General features: G+C 43.0%; 1 long non-coding RNA gene across 1 annotated transcript; it reads right to left on the minus strand.

Annotated features, from left to right (window-relative positions):
- Positions 1-6,159: 6,159 nt before the first annotated feature.
- On the minus strand, positions 6,160-9,079 carry LOC132685502 (uncharacterized). Its single transcript, XR_009613149.3, has 2 exons — positions 8,418-9,079; positions 6,160-6,320 (listed from the first exon to the last, which is right to left on the minus strand). It is a non-coding gene; the product is annotated as an uncharacterized LOC132685502 (long non-coding RNA).
- Positions 9,080-12,035: the final 2,956 nt, after the last annotated feature.

Consider the following 12,035-nt stretch of genomic DNA (forward strand, 5'->3'; position numbering starts at 1 on the left):
CAGGAGGGAAGGCCCCAGGGGTTGGCAAGGCTGTGTAAGGCTGACTGGGAAAATTTAAGACGGCAAGCACCAGCCAAAGTCTCTGGGAAGATAAATAGGCTTATCAATTGTTCTTTGACCTGCAGATACTGGTCTTGTGTCAGGAAAAACAGTCCCTGCAGATTTTAGATTCCCAAAAGGCATCCAGGGGAATGAAGAATTCACTTCCTAAGCAAATAGTGTCCTAAATTGTGTCAGGAAAAACAGTCCCTGCAGATTTTAGATTCCCAAAAGGCATCCAGGGGAATGAAGAATTCACTTCCTAAGGAAATAGTGTCCTAAGTTCTTCCATGTGCATTGTATCCAATGCTCGACTCAGAGGTAGAAAGGCTGCAGACGTGAAATGTTTGTTTGCTTTTTTTTTTTTTTTAATCAAATTAACACAAAAAAACATGATATCCACGGGAAGGGAAGTAGGGATGGGAACTGAATCTTTCTTTTATTGCACTTCAGCTCTTAATAGCTGACAGCGCTAACCTATAAAGCAAGGACACCTGGGGCGCCTGGGTGGCTCGGTCGGTTAAGCATCCGACTTCGGCTCAGGTCATGATCTCACGGTCCGTGGGTTCGAGCCCCGCGTCGGGCTCTGTGCTGACAACTCAGAGCCTGGAGCCTGTTTCGGATTCTGTGTCTCCCTCTCTCTGTGACCCTCCCCCGTTCACGCTCTGTCTCTCTCTGTCTCAAAAATAAATAAACGTTAAAAAAAAAATTTTTTAAAAATAAATAAAGCAAGGACACCTGTGTGAGTGCGTAAGTCAATATTTGAGGTGATGTGTTCTTGTTTTCTCTGCTAATTCACCTAATTTCTTTTGAACTCTCTGGGCAGTATACTGGATTGTGAAATGTGTTATGTAATATGGACACCTAGAAGCACAGTGTTGAATGGGGGAATCACCCTAGATCTTATAGTGAAATAGGATTTTGTGATACATAAAGCTAAGTCATGTGGTTCTACTCTGTTGGGGGGCAAAAAGTAACAACACCCACAGTTTTATTAACAACCACGACCGTGACTGCTTACGTTTCCCGGTAGGAAAAAAAATGTTTCACATCTTATGCAGTGATGTGTGGGCAAGATTGCTGTGAACCACAAGCCAGAGTCCTGAGGCCTGCCCCAGTCCTGCTAAACCAGCGATTTGACAGTGGGCCTCAGTTTTCTCATCTGTGAATGAGAAGCAAAACTCTTGTATATGATCACTGAGAGGCTGCAATGGATATTATTCATAATGTCAGAGAGAAAAGTGGACATACACAAATATGAAACCCACAGGACAAGTTTACAGAGGCACATATTACGTATCGAGAAGTGTGGCCATCACAGATTTTTAGCCAAAGAAAGTTCTCGCCAAAGATGACCAATGTCGAAACTGGTTGAATATTTATGGGACGTTCGTCTTCTGAATGAGAAGGGTCTGTGTCTTCTATTCTAAATGGTTTTCAGAAAAGGAGTTTAAACAGCTTTGCCTGGTAACCGTCTGATGTTTAAAGAGCCTAATGGTGAGCAAGATAGTCCTTTCGTTGAATCCCCTGGGACCTTGGCTCTCAATCTCATGAGGCGGGGCCAAAAGGGCATGGATTTAGATCTGAAGCTGCCTTGGTTTGGCCACCTACTAGCTTTGTGTGTGAACATGAGCAGGGCTGAATTACCCTCTGCCCCCCTCGCCTTTTGCCCATCAAGTGAGGATGATAATAATGTGTAGAGCTGGTGTCCGTGGAAAGTGCTTTATGAGCTGACAAACACGGGAATGATGATCATTCTAAAGATTCAAATTTATAACAGACAAGGTGTTAACATTCTAACTTTTTAAACAATTAATATCATTCATTTGCTACAACCCCGCAACCACATGGAAGAATTGCACAAAATCGTGTTGAGTGAAAGAAGCCGGACACAATAAGGTAGGTTGTATATGATTTTACAAAGCAGCTTCCAGGAAGCTGAGACTGTTTTTCTCTTGCTCTGTGTGTTGTTTACATGCGTGTGTTCAGTTTGTGAACTCATCACATTGTGAGCATAGGATGTGTGCCCTGTTCTGTACATATGATCTACATTAATAAAGAGTTAAAAGTTTTGATTTAGAAAAGTTAGATACTGCAGGTTAAAAAAAAAAAAAGCAACTAACAAAAATCTTCAGATTCTCTATCTTCCAGAGTTAGTGAAGGGGTTCAGAAAAAAAATGCTTCAAGATGTACCACGTTGGCATGTGGATTATTTTGAACTGATGGCAATGAAGGGCCAGTGGACTCAAGAAAAACTCTTACCTCTCTCTAAACTACCCAAAGGAATTTAGATAGGTGGTCTGGCCCAGAAAGAGAGCTGTTATCAGTGACAACTTTTCATCTGAAAGACCTGTCTATAGGGCAGGGCACACATCTGATTACCAAACGTCTATCTTTAAAAAAAAATTTTTTTTAATGTTTATTTTCGAGAGAGAGACAGAGTGTGAGTGGGGGAGGGGCAGAGAGAGAGGGAGACACAGAATCGGAAGCAGGCTCCAGGCTCTGAGCTGTCGGCACAGAGCCCGACGTGGGGGCTCGAACTCATGAACCATGAGATCATGACCTGAGCTATAGTCGGACACTCAACGGACTGAGCCTCCCAGGTGCCCCTCGAACATCTGTCTTTATTGTCCTCTGAGCTACCCTCCCCACTTCCAGGGTTCCAGGCCGCTACCCCAATTCCTTGGCTCAGGATGTTATTTAAGCCTCAATTGCCTGACTTGCCCATGATTTTTATTGCCTTGGTGGGGTTCTCGTAAATACAGAATTAAGCGTGTTTGTCTCTAGTTATCTGCTTTGTATCATTTTTATAGTTAGACCAGCCACAGAACCTAAAAGAGTAGAAGGAAAAACTTTTCCTCCCTGACAGTAGCCACTTTTAATATTTGGATGTAGATCCTTCTGGAATTTTTTTCTCTATAGACAAACATATACTACAAAAAAACAGAATCATCCTTTGGTGACCCAGTTTTCTCACCGGGCAATATATTGTAGTCTTTCTGAGTTGGTAAATTATCGGTTATTAACTGCATCATACCGGAGTTTGTTTTATCAATGCCCTGTTTTGCTGTCACGAATACTGATAAACACGACTTGTTCAGACATCTCTGTTCAGTAGCTGGTTTGTCTTTTTTTTTTTTTTTTTTTAATTTTTTAACGTTTATTTATTTTTGAGACAGAGAGAGACAGAGCATGAACGGGGGAGGAGCAGAGAGAGAGGGAGACACAGAATCCGAAACAGGCTCCAGACTCTGAGCTGTCAGCACAGAGCCCGACGCAGGGCTCGAACTCACGGACCGCGAGATCGTGACCTGAGCCGAAGTCGGCCGCTCAACCGACTGAGCCACCCAGGCGCCCCTGGTTTGTCTTTTAAGGATTCCTAAAACTGAAATGGGGGACCCTAGGAGCACACACATCTTTAAGGCACAGATTTTCTTCTAGAAAGACGCACCAGTTTACATTCCCATCTGCAGTGGGTGTGAACTCCCCTTTTCTCCGAAGCTTTGCTAAAAGCGGATGCTATCATCCTTTTTAATCTCCACCAATCAGGAAGTTAGGTGTAACCAAGCACAAGGGTCCACAGTAGGGGGGTCTAAACTCTGACTCTGGGATAGAACAGACTTGGGTCTGTCTTCCAGCTCCAAGCTTTTCCCGAGTTCTAACATGGGGTAAATGATAACATTTCCTAAAGAGAACCGTTAGTTAAATGGCTTAACCTCTGACTGTTCTCCCTTCTTTTCCCCGAACTCCTGTCTGGTCTCATCTCCACCCAGCAGCCTGGATGTTCTCCTGTGAATGTAAACCCCATTCCACCACTGCATTACCCACTTTCTTCATACTCTTCCTTGACCACCGTACATGGAACCCAGTCTCATCTCCTTCATCCAGCCCAGCTGAGTCCACCTCTTCTGTGTCTGCCTGCCTCCGCAGCAAATGTTGTCAGGCCTCGCTTTCCCTCGCCCACCTTTTCGAGGCTGTTCTGTTCTCTTTCAGCGCCTGGTACAGGTCAGTCCCTAGGGCCTGTTTGCTCCTGCTCCTTCCTGTCTTTGCCGACTTCAGCTCGAAAACCACATCCTTAGAGAGCCCTTCCCTCCCTCCTTGCTATTTTCTCTCACGGCATCCTGTTTCTTCCTCCGCAGTTCTTATTACTATACATAATTATAGATTTCTTTGTTCACATTGGTATTTTCTGTCTCTCCACCCCTCGGTAAGCTCAGCGAGAACAGAGACAAGGCCTTTTTATTCCATTGCTGTGTGTTCTGAGGGCTGGCCTCACTAGTAGGTACTCAATAAACACTGCGTGAATGAGACAGTCATCCGTTCAGCGTGTATTTATTAAGTGCCAGGCATTGTAGTAAGCACTCAGGATACAAAGATGGGTAAGATACAGCATTTCCTAACTTCAAGGAGCTCATAGTCTAGGGAGGGAAGCACATAATCGTAATATGTAGCAAATGCAGTGACTTGTTTCCAAGACAAAGACAGTATCACAGGGACAGGATGTCTAACCTCGTCTGGGAGAAAGGAAGATCCAAGAGGGTTTCCTGGAGGACATGTCATCTGATCTGAGCCACATAAAGCGGAGGAAAACATTATAAGCACAGGAACTGCCTGAGCCCAGATATGGAACTGAAAAGCAACATTTTGCGGGCAGGGAAACAGTCAGCAGTTTAGAAAATAAAGTGCAAGTCAGAAGATGCTGACAAAATATGTCCGAGAGATGGGCAGAGGCTGACCAAGGAGGGCATTGGAAGCTTGGATTTTTAAGTCAGAAGAGATCACTGGGAGTTTTAATGGGGGCGGGTGGGGTGTGGGGAGGTGGCAGATTTTTTGAGAAGGACACATTTGGAGGCGGGGAGACCAGATAAAATACGGTAAGGACCTGACCAGGGGCAGAGGTAACAGTGAGAGAGAAAGAGAGTAGGGGACAGTTTCGAGAACCTTTCAGACGTAGAACCAGTAAGACTTGGTTACTGATTAAATGTGGGACAGTTTGGCCAGGAGGTTGCTGAGAAAAGAGGAGAGTCGATAGCTTGGCAGATGAGGTTATGACAGAATTCCATCAACCAAGAGAACACCTGGGAAGCAGGTTTGGCAAGCGGGAGGGAGTGAGGTGACACGTGAGGTCTGGGATACGCTGAATCCTGAATCCGAGGTGCTTGCGGGAACCCAGGAGGCATGGGCCCAGAGATCAGGGTTGGAGCTCTAGGTTTGGGAGTTATCACCCCCACCCTTGAGGCTGTGTGGAATGCAGTGGGCAGCGGGGCCCAGTGTGGATCCGAGGGAAACCCCCACATTGGTTCTCAGCTAGAATGAGAGAAAAATAGATGCAGTTAACCCACCCCCCCCCCCCGCCGCTAGTTATTTACTCTTTCATGCTTGTTAATCTCATTCCCATTGCGTTCTGACGGCCCCCAGGCTTGGGTGGCCAATCTCTAATAGCTAATAATAGCTGTGACTTGCTGAGCCCTTGCTCTGTGCTGTGTATATTCCAAGCGCTCTGCTCGTATTGATAGCTTTACTCCTCACAAAAGCACTGACTGAGCCACCCAGGCGCCCCTCCAGGTAGCTTTATAAAGCAAATCTGTTTTGGGGCGCCTGGGTGGCTCAGGGGTTACGCGTCCGACTTCAGCTGAGGTCATGATCTCACAGTTCACGGGTTCGAGCCCCGCATCGGGCTCTGTGCCGACAGCTCGGAGCCTGGAGCCTGTTTCGGATTCTGTGTGTGTCTCTCTCTCTCCTCTGCCCCTCCCCCGCTTGCGCGCGCGCGCTCTCTCTCTCTCAAAAATAAACATTAAAAAGATTTTTTTAAGAAAATTTGTTTTTTCTGTTAAATACGTTAAATAACGTTCAAAGCTGAATAAATGTTGCTGAGTACAGCAGGATGTCACCATTTTGATGTGCACACAATTTCTATAAATATCTCGTTTTAGATTAAGCATAGTAGGGAGGAGAGTGCAAATCATGCGAATAACAGTGGCGCTCCCACATGTGCTGTAAACACTCCATGATTGAATCCAGCATCTATGGGACAAGGAAAGCCGTGAGGGTCTCACTCACTTCCCTTTGCAATTCCTAAGGTTGAATAATATATTAGAAAACACTTCTCTGCTAAAAGAATATTATTATATAGCTTTATTTTATGTCGCTTCCTTATGTAACTTTAGAGAATAGATCCAAGATTCACTTTATCCGTTAGTCATCTTAGGGAAAGCTCTTTCTGTAAATTTGGTATAATGTCACATTTTCTGAATTTCTTTCCAAAGCTGGATAATGATGACCTGAATGGGGCATTCAAAGAAAAATATATAATCCTAGGAACATGAACATCTTATTGGTGTATCAGTGAAGTAATGGAAATATTCTAGAACTCTTTTATAGGCTTGCTGTTATAAGAGTGTAACCAAGAATTCCACTTAAAATTGGAAGTTAAAACTTTATGTACAAAAAAACAAACAAACAAACAGGGGGCTGCCTATTGGCCATAGTTTGTCGATTCGAGTTTTTGAAAATATTGCATGAAAATATAATTTATCTGAAACTTTACTCTAAGATCAGGCATGGGACAAGGATGACCACTCTTGACCCTTTAATTCAAAAATAGTATTGGAAGTCCTAGCCAGCCAGAGCAATTAAGCAAGAAAAACAAAAAAAGGCATCCGAAGCAGAGAGGAAGAAGTGAAACTGTCTCTATTTGCAGATGACATCATATTATATATTTTTAAAAAACCCTAAAGATGCCACAAAAAAAAAAAAAAACCCAACACCTGTTAGAACTAAAAGCAAATTCAGTAAAGTCGCAGGATACAAAATCAATATACAAAAATAAGTTGTGTTTCTTACACTAATAATGAAGCATCAGAAAGAGGAATTAAGAAAACAATCCCATTTACAATTGCACCAAAAAGAATAAAACACCTAGGAATAAATTTAACCAAGGAGGCGAAAGACCTGTACCCTGAAAACTAAGTCACTGACAAAAGAAATTGAAGAAGACGCAAATAAATGAAAAGGTGTTTCATGCTCAAGGATTGGAAGAATTTATATCGTTAAAATGTCCATACTACCCAAAGCAAGCCCTATCACAATTCCAATAGCATTTTTTTCACAGAAATAGAACAAAAAAGCTTCCATAAAACCACAAAAGACCCCAAACAGTCAAAGCAATCTTGAGAAAGAAGAACCAAGCTGGAGCCATTGCATTCATGATTTCAAACTATATTACAAAGCTATAGTAATCCAAACAGTGTAATATTAGCATACAAACAGACACACAGATCAGTGGAATGGAATAGACCCAACACATAAACCCACACATATATGATCAATTAATTTATGACACAGGAGGCAAGATTATACACTGTGGAAATGACGGTCTCTTCAATACATTGTGCTGGGAAAACTGCACAGCCACATGCAAAAGAATGAAACTGAACCACTGTCTTACTACCACACACAAAATTAACTTAAAATGGAGTAAAGACTTAACTGTAAGATCGGAAATCATAACGCTTGTAGGAAAAAAACATAGGCAGTAAGTTCCGTGACATCGGTTTGGAGATGAGTTTTTGGATATGACTTTGAAAGCAAAGGCAAAAAAACCAAATGTAAACAAGTGGGACCACATCAAACTAACCACACAGCAAAGGGACCGTCAACAAAATGAAGACATAACCTACAGAATGGGAGAAGATATCTGCAAATCGTATATCTGATAAGGGGTTAAATATCTCAAATATATAAAGAACTCATACAATTCAATTTAAAAAATCTGATTAAAAATGGGCAGAAGAACTGAGTAGACAGTTTCCCAAAGAAGACATACAGATGGCCAATAGGTTTAGTGTTCAGGGAAATGCAAGTCAAAACCACAATGAGACATCACCTCACACCTGTTAGAATGTCTGTTATCAAGAAGACGAGAAATAACAAGGGTTGGCAGGGACGTGGAGAAAGCAAACCCCTGTGCCCTGTTGGTGGGAGATAAATTGGTGCAGCCACTATGGCAAACAATATGGAGGCTCCTCCAAAAATTAAAAATAGAATTACCACATGATCCAGCAATCCCACTTCTGGATACTTATCTCAATAAAATGAAACCACCAACTCAAAAACAACATTTGCACCCTTATGTTTACTGCAGCATTATTTACAATAACTAAGACATGTAAACAACCTACATGTCTATCTATCATATCATATATCATATATATCATAATGGAATATATATTGTTACATATATTACACACAATGAAGTATTATTCAGCCGTTAAAAAGAAGGAAATCCTGCTATTTCCTGCATATATGATCCTTGAGGGCATCATGCTAAGTGAAACAAGTCAGATGGAGAAAGGCAAATTCAATATGATCTTACTTACATGTAGAATCTGAAAAATAAAAAACCTGACAAAACAAAAAACAAATTCTTTGATATAGAGACAGATAGGTGGTTGCCAAAGGCCAGGGGTGGGGAACAGATAAAGTGGGTGAAGGTGGTCTAAAGGTACAAATTCCCACGGGCGCCTGGGTGGCTCAGTTGGTTAAGTGAGGGACTTTGGCTCAGGTCATGATCTCACAGTTCATGACTTTGAGCCCCACACCCACCTCTGTGCTGTCAGCACGGAGCCTGCTTGGGATCCTCTGTCCCCCTTCTCTCTGCCCCTCCTCTGCTCGCACCCTCACGTGCATGCTCTCTCTCTCTCTCTCAAAATTAAAAACATTGAAAAAATAAAGGTACAAATGTCCAGTTATGAAATAAATAAGTCATGGGGATATAATGTATAACATGGTAGCTATAGTTAATAAGACCATATTGTACATTTGAAAGTTGCTAAGAGAACAGATCTGAGGAGTTCTCATCACAAGAAGACAGAATTTGTAACTGTGTGAGAATAGATGCTGACTACACCTATTGTGGTGATCATTTTGTAATATATTCAAATATTGCACCATTGTGTTATACACCTGAAACTAATATAATATTACATGTCAAGTATATGTTCTCAAGAAAAATAAACACAAAATTTCTTACTCTCTTTTGACAGTAATGGAGAGCTATGGAAACTTAGATACTCTTTCCAAATAAGTCTCACAATAAGGCAAAAAAAAAAAAAAAAAAAAAAAGAGAGAGAGAAAACATTTCACCCATTAGTAGTAAACTAAAATACCAAAAATCCCTCTTAAAAATGTTGTAAGACAGGGGCGCCTGGGTGGCGCAGTCGGTTAAGCGTCCGACTTCAGCCAGGTCACGATCTCGCGGTCCGTGAGTTCGAGCCCCGCATCAGGCTCTGGGCTGATGGCTCGGAGCCTGGAGCCTGTTTCCGATTCTGTGTCTCCCTCTCTCTCTGCCCCTCCCCAGTTCATGCTCTGTCTCTCTCTGTCCCAAAAATAAAATAAAAAACGTTGAAAAAAAAAATTAAAAAAAAAAAATGTTGTAAGACATACCCAAAGAATGCCCCCAATTCTACATCTGCCCCAACCCACTCCTGGGACTCTAAACCCGTTCTTCTCGTAGTGTAGACCCCAACCAGGGGCATCAACATCATCTGGGAACATGTTAAAAATGCATATTTTCAGGCCTCACACCTCACCGGTTGAATCAGAAATTCTGGGAGGTGGGGCCCAGCAATCTGTTTTTAACAAGCCCTCCAGAAACATCTGGTGCAGGCTGGTTTCCAGAACCATGACTCCAGAATCGCATACTCCTGTTGAAGATTCAACTCAGCGGTTAGTAGTGTCCCCCATAGTAGATGCTAGCCATGCCTTGCCCAGGCTTCCCTGGGTCTCTGTCACCCTCACCATGCTGTCTGGCCTGAGATGCAAAAGTTCAGCCCCATCGCACCAAGGGGGACTCACTCTATGGAGCAGTTCCAGTTTCCAGAGCTGCCTGGAGGGGTGAGCTTGAAGCCAGCCTCCAGTCAAGACCCATCCCTGGTTGGGTTTCCGCTTGTCCTATCTGTCTCCCCCCACTGCCCTTCTCCTAAGAATACTTCCGCGATGAATCACTTGCTCAAGAAGCCCCCTGCTTCTTGGGAACCCTACCTGTGATAGAAGGGGCGACACGGGAGCGCTTGGGCAATTGGGAGGGGGCTGGTTGGCTATGGTTTCAGGAATCCACAAAAGTAAAGGAGGCACTGAAGAAGAATTCTATTCCTCTGCGCAGAGGCTATGGTGATACTGATGACAGCAAGACTGCCTTTCTCCAGAGTAACAAAATGCCTTTGTTATGATTATTAATTTTGTCCTAAATCTCTGAATCTGAACCTTCCATCAAACTTCCTGCCTGGTGACTATCGAGGTCCTCGAGGCCGTGGGCAAGTTCCTTTTCCAGAATACTGTGCTGCCCCACCCCCCTCCTCTGCTCTTCATATTTGAAAATATTGTGACTAAAGGCAGGTGTTCTTTGGTGGTTGAAATTGACCCTTTGTCACCCCCAGGCTGGGTGAGTGTCCTCCTTGGTCTCTGTGGTCTCCTTTGCTTCCCTAAAGCAACACTTGCCATACCCAATGGCCACATCATTGTCCATTTATTGCTTCATAAGCCCGAGAAGACTCAAGAACTCTGAACATAGTTCAGGCTAACATGGCCTGCTCCCTTGTTGTCTCAAAAAGGAAGGTACTTACAAAATGTTTGTTGGGAGATAAAAATGAGAGAGTAAATGAATGATTCATGTTACCAGAGTGCATAATTTTTATGTGAATGCAAATTTGTTTTCACTCGTGCAATGTCCCTTTGCTTTTTTAATTTGTTTGCTCTCTTGCCTCCACGGATGGCAAAGACTATGTCTTCTAGTCCCCTTTCATCCCTGCAAAGACAATAGAACTAGTGTTTGATTGAATACTCAATTTTGAATACTTAATTAATCAGTCAACATGTATTCAAGTACAAACTATTTTAAGGATACTTTAAAGACAGAGATTTAAAAATAAATGAAACACAGTAGTCTTCAAGAAGTTCATGGCAGCCTGATTATTTGTTCTCAAAGAGAGTCTTGTTGAATGCAAAACTAAGTTTGGTTTAATATTTGTTCTGTTTAATATTTGTTTTCGGTGGCTCAGTTGGTTAAGCATCCGACTCTTGATTTCAGCTTAAGTCATGATGTCATGGTTCATGAGTTCCAGCCCCACGTGGGATTCTTCACTGACAGTGTTGAGCCTGCTTGGGATTCTCTCTCTCCCTCTCTCTCTCTCTCTCTCTCTGCCCCTCTCCCGCTTTCTCTCCCCCTCTCTCTCTCTCAAAATAAGTAAATAAACTTGAAAAAATATATATATTTGTTTTGTTATACTTTGTTATCCTTTTCCTGGAAATACATTCACAAATCATCAAAAAGTTTCTTCTCCAGACCACGTACCCCATTTTGTCAGCAAAATGGTCGGTATACCAATCCCGCTCTGGCTGTCAGCACGATCAGTATGCGCTACCGCTTGGCTCAATCATGGGGATTGAGAGGCAAGGTTGCAGGTTCAAGTCCTACCGAATGTACTTGTAGGGGAGTCAGGGTCCCTATGGCAGGACATGTTTGAATCTGAATCCAAGTCATAGAGGTGGGCAGCCTCATTTTAAAGCATGCACCTTTAAAGTTCTGGCACTCGGTCCCCCGCTCCATGCTTTGAAATGAAATCAAAGCTTGCTTTGGTCTTGACTTTAGCTCTGGTCTAATAATGGTCTGATAGGTATGTCTATGGCAGCCTTTTTGATTTAACTCTTCCCCTTTAATGACAAGAACACAAAGTCTTTGAGTTTCTTGGCCTCTGTGAGGTGAGTCATGTGTTTTTACAGATACAGAAATTGACGGAGGAATGACTTACATAAGGCAGAAGAGCAACTCCAAGAATACAGTGAATCCTGTGCCACGAGACTGCCCAGAATTACTGGGCCCGCTGCCCGCCTTCTTGCCCCTACACTGTACCAGGCATAAACATTAGCAGAGGAAAACAACGGTGGCCCATTGAGGGGGGAAGAGATAGGCCCCGGTTGCATTTCTGTTCTCCCCATTT

This window comes from Panthera onca, chromosome D2 (genome assembly GCF_046562875.1).
Source record: "Panthera onca isolate mPanOnc1 chromosome D2, mPanOnc1 haplotype 2, whole genome shotgun sequence".
Lineage (NCBI taxonomy): Eukaryota > Metazoa > Chordata > Mammalia > Carnivora > Felidae > Panthera > Panthera onca.